The sequence below is a fragment of the Procambarus clarkii genome, chromosome 32 (assembly GCF_040958095.1).
Source record: "Procambarus clarkii isolate CNS0578487 chromosome 32, FALCON_Pclarkii_2.0, whole genome shotgun sequence".
Lineage (NCBI taxonomy): Eukaryota > Metazoa > Arthropoda > Malacostraca > Decapoda > Cambaridae > Procambarus > Procambarus clarkii.
The window spans coordinates 26,823,747-26,829,348 of record NC_091181.1 but is presented as its reverse complement, the minus strand read 5'-3'; positions in this window follow the sequence as shown (position 1 = coordinate 26,829,348).

Genomic DNA, 5,602 nt, shown 5'->3' with positions numbered 1-5,602 from the left:
GGCCAGCGGTCCACCAGTGGTGGCCCGGGGTGGACCGAGGGTGGACCGAGAGTGGACCGAGACCGGGTGTTGGCAGTAGAGGGGCCACAAGCATGATCAAAGATCAAGGTTCCTAATCAGCTGTGTTATAATAGCTGTGTTATAATGGGGTTCTGCAGACCCCGACCCGCCAACAGCCTCGTTGATCAAACTAAAACTTCAGGGAACTCTAGCGTTCGTGTTTGGGGGAGTTCTAGTTCGTGGAGCCTTTTGGGCTGTGTTCATCACCAGGACCTTGCTCTCCTCGCGTCAGCAGTATTATGAACAACTCCACAAGCAACGGAAGAAGTAACAGTACCAACGGTAACAGTGTGTACAAGAGCACCAACAGTAACAGAGTGTACAAGAGCACCAACAGTAACAGAGTGAACAAGAGCACCAACAGTAACAGAGTGAACAAGAGCACCAACAGTAACAGAGTGAACAAGAGCACCAACAGTAACAGAGTGAACAAGAGCACCAACAGTAACAGAGTGTACAAGAGCACCAACAGTAACAAGAGTGTACAAGAGCACCAACAGTAACAGAGTGAACAAGAGCACCAACAGTAACAGAGTGAACAAGAGCACCAACAGTAACAGAGTGTACAAGAGCACCAACAGTAACAGAGTGAACAAGAGCACCAACAGTAACAGAGTGTACAACAGCACCAACAGTAACAGAGTGAACAAGAGCACCAACAGTAACAGAGTGAACAAGAGCACCAACAGTAACAGAGTGAACAAGAGCACCAACAGTAACAGTGTGTACAAGAGCACCAACAGTAACAGAGTGAACAACAGCACCAACAGTAACAGAGTGTACAACAGCACCAACAGTAACAGAGTGAACAAGAGCACCAACAGTAACAGAGTGTACAACAGCACCAACAGTAACAGAGTGAACAACAGTACCAACAGTAACAGAGTGAACAAGAGCACCAACAGTAACAGAGTGTACAACAGCACCAACAGTAACAGAGTGAACAACAGTACCAACAGTGACAAGAGTGTACAACAGCACCAACAGTAACAGAGTGAACAACAGTACCAACAGTGACAAGAGTGTACAACAGCACCAACAGTAACAGAGTGAACAAGAGCACCAACAGTAACAGAGTGAACAACAGCACCAACAGTAACAGAGTGTACAACAGCACCAACAGTAACAGAGTGAACAAGAGCACCAACAGTAACAGAGTGTACAACAGCACCAACAGTAACAGAGTGAACAACAGTACCAACAGTGACAAGAGTGTACAACAGCACCAACAGTAACAGAGTGAACAAGAGCACCAACAGTAACAGAGTGAACAACAGTACCAACAGTAACAGAGTGAACAAGAGCACCAACAGTAACAGAGTGAACAAGAGCACCAACAGTAACAGAGTGAACAAGAGCACCAACAGTAACAGAGTGAACAACAGTACCAACAGTAACAGAGTGAACAAGAGCACCAACAGTAACAGAGTGTACAACAGCACCAACAGTGACAAGAGTGTACAAGAGCACCAACAGTAACAGAGTGAACAACAGTACCAACAGTAACAGAGTGTACAACAGCACCAACAGTAACAGAGTGAACAACAGTACCAACAGTAACAGAGTGAACAAGAGCACCAACAGTAACAGAGTGTACAACAGCACCAACAGTAACAGAGTGAACAACAGCACCAACAGTAACAGAGTGAACAAGAGCACCAACAGTAACAGAGTGAACAACAGCACCAACAGTGACAAGAGTGTACAAGAGCACCAACAGTAACAGAGTGAACAAGAGCACCAACAGTAACAGAGTGTACAACAGCACCAACAGTAACAGAGTGAACAACAGTACCAACAGTAACAGAGTGAACAACAGTACCAACAGTAACAGAGTGAACAAGAGCACCAACAGTAACAGAGTGTACAACAGCACCAACAGTAACAAGAGTGTACAACAGCACCAACAGTGACAAGAGTGTACAACAGCACCAACAGTGACAAGAGTGTACAACAGCACCAACAGTGACAAGAGTGTACAACAGCACCAACAGTGACAAGAGTGTACAAGAGTGCATTAGGAAAATCCTTGGGAGTGATCTTTTCCCTGGCGATTATATTGCCTCAGCAAAGCGTAAACACGCGGAAAAGTGGTGCAGGAGCCGAAGGAGGAGGAGGAGAAGGAAGAGAAGGAACAGAAGGAAGGAAGGAAGGAAGGAAGGAAGGAAGGAAGGAAGGAAGGAAGGAAGGAAGGAAGGAAGAGGTGGTATAGTGTGGTCGAGGTAGGCGGGGGGTCTTCAAGCCCGCGGGAAGAGGACACAGAAGAAGGCCGGATACACATGTATCAGTAACGTCTATAAGAGACTTGGGCCGGATACACATGTATCAGTAACGTCTATAAGAGACTTGGGCCGGATACACATGTATCAGTAGCGTCCATAAGAGACTTGGGCCGGATACACATGTATCAGTAGCGTCCATAAGAGACTTGGGCCGGATACACATGTATCAGTAGCGTCCATAAGAGACTTGGGCCGGATACACATGTATCAGTAGCGTCTATAAGAGACTTGGGCCGGATACACATGTATCAGTAGCGTCCATAAGAGACTTGGGCCGGATACACATGTATCAGTAGCGTCCATAAGAGACTTGGGCCGGATACACATGTATCAGTAGCGTCCATAAGAGACTTGGGCCGGATACGGAGCTGTGGGCGGGTTCTCGGAGGACCCGAAGCCCGACTGATAACGGACGGGCTGAAGGAAGGTGTTAAGGTCCACCTTGAAGGCTCTTCAAGATGGAGCAATGTTCTTCAGACTTCCGTGTCCTCATGCTCATAAGGCGGCCCTTGAAGTGTAGGTTATGGGGTGTCTGTGTCGCTGTGGGCTGTGCTGTGGGGGTAAGGTGCTGTACCAGGTCCTAGTGAAACCTTCCTCCTGTGACTTGGAAGGTTTCTGCCTCACGTGAGACCGCGAGGCAGAAACCTTGGAAAGGTGTATAGCCTAATGTGAATGAATATGCATCAATCGATTGGTATTTTTTCCAAGGAGTGAGTTGGGGGGGGGGGATTTTTTCCGGCCAGGAATTTAGTATAAATAAGATTAGGAAGAAACACCACATTCGCTAGGAAGATTCGAACCGGGGACGATGGGTTTTGATAGATGTGTACACTCGCTATTCTTGGAGTGTAGACGCGAGTGTGCGTTAGTTGGTGTGTGCGTGAGTGTACTGGCTGGCGTGGGTGCGTGTGCGTGAGTGTACTGGCTGGCGTGGGTGCGTGTGCGTGAGTGTACTGGCTGGCGTGGGTGCGTGTGCGTGAGTGTACTGGCTGGCGTGGGTGCGTGTGCGTGAGTGTACTGGCTGGCGTGGGTGCGTGTGCGTGAGTGTACTGGCTGGCGTGGGTGCGTGTGCGTGAGTGTACTGGCTGGCGTGGGTGCGTGTGGGCACGAAGCCGTTGAGGAAAGGTTTAGTGCGGTGGGTGGGAGAGGCGACGCGGCGCCTGGTGATCAATAAGCTCCACTTGTTCACTTGTTCTCAACGTTTTTGTTAGCGTTCATGGATATGTGGGGGGGGGGGAAGGGGTAGTGGGTGGAGGTTGGTAGTGGGGGGGCAGTGGGTGGGGGTTGGTAGTGGGGGGGGGGCAGTGGTGATGGTGGTGGCAGTAGTGATAATGGGAGTGGTGGCAGTGACAATATTATTATAAATATTATTACAGTTCTAACTGCATGTGTTAAATACCTTTCCTTCAGTATAAACTAAGGATACATGTTGTTGATAAATACTACGTCATATATTTCTTCAGGGCTGACGAGATACAGCAGAGTTATACTGTAATCCAAACACTTCTTTTTATTAAGAGTCGCTGGCATGGGGGAAAAAAAGAGAGTTCCTGGGAATACTGCAAACACTGTACCCGTATTACAGACTCAGACATGAGGCCTTCAACTACAGCCCTGTGTCTCTGAAATGCAGCCCGGGTACAGTTTTGGGAAAAAATAACTAGAGGAGAGTTGACCATTTATATAATTATTTATTTCATTGTTTACACTTTGTATTCTCTGCGTTTGTGTTTTTTTTTTGTAATTTGGTTATGTTGTTTCTTGCTCCAATTATTTTGGTTGAGGGAGCCGGTGGCTGAGCGGACAGAACACTGGACGCCTGTTCCTGTGGTCCCGGGTTCGATCCCGGGCACCGGCGAGAGACAATGGGCAGAGTTTCTTTCACCCTGATGCCCCTGTTACCAAGCAGTAAATAGGTACCTGGGAGTTGGTCAGCTGTCACGGGCCGCAGCTGTCAGCTGTCCTGAGGGTGGAGGCCTGGTCGAGGACCGGGCCGCGGGGACACTAAGCCCCGAAATCATCTCAAGATAACCTCAAGATAGTGCATTTCCAACCTGCAAAGAACGTTGCATTTCGCTCGTATGTCTTAACTAAGGACAAAAATTGTCGTTCTTGAAGATGGAAAGTGCTGGTGAAAGTGACAGACTGTGCCGTTTTCTGTTTTGGAGTTCTCTGGTAGGTTAGGGTAAAGGCATTTTAGTACGACCTTTTCTTGATGTTGGTAAACCTGAGGAGGTAAACCATTGTAATACAGGTGTGGTGGTGAGGGTTGCCCCTCCCTCACCCACTCACTCACAGCTGTCCTACACCACACTGCAACCCGTCCTAGACTCAAGTCCATTACATCCAGCGGTCGACCCCCCCAGACGCATTCATAAATTTGTACATGCTGTTCATTCAAAACGGGAATTTTCTCAGATATAATATATTAGCATATTGTTCATATATAAGCATAGGCTAGGCTAGGTTAGGTTAGGTGTTTAGGTTCTGTTGGCGATTATTTGTATTTGTAGTACGTGGGTGAAGCATTTACAGCGTTGTGGTTCGAACAAAAGTCGTCAGTGAAGCACTTGTTCCGGAAGTGTTCGAACAAAATCAGTTGAGAGTCGTGTGTAAACTGTTTTTCATCCATAAACAGGGTGGGTTGGAGGGTGCATGGGTCATGCACCCGCCAAAAGACCCAAAATTGAACTTTTGGGTCTTTGTTTGGAGGACGGGCTGCACGCTGATTGTAGTGTCGCCATGTTTTAATTGAAATTATTTCTTCTATCTACAAGTACGCGCCATGCACTCACTGATGTCTTAAACACTTGTATACACGGAGACTTTCTTCTCAACTCGTCTGCGAGAATCCTTTCCTATCACTGAGCTTTCCTCTCAGCAACACGTTAACATTTGGATTCACAATATGACTTCCGTGGTCCTGTGAGCCATCCCAATCTCTTCAGTAAAAGATTTGCATTACAAATTTGTCTTCATCGTCTGAATTCAATTGTTTGGTTGTTTGTGGGGTGTTTTTGACAGTTTTCTCAATATACCCTTTCTTCTTTCCAGGTAGGACAGCATCTTCATCACTGGGAGCCAATGGCGGGGCTTGTGTAAGTAGATACATACATACATGTATGTTTATATATATATATATATATATATATATATATATATATATATATATATATATATATAGTGTTAAGAAGAGCAATCAATTTACCAAAATTCAACATGTTGAATAAAGTTGGTAAAGAAACATGTTGTTAAATACA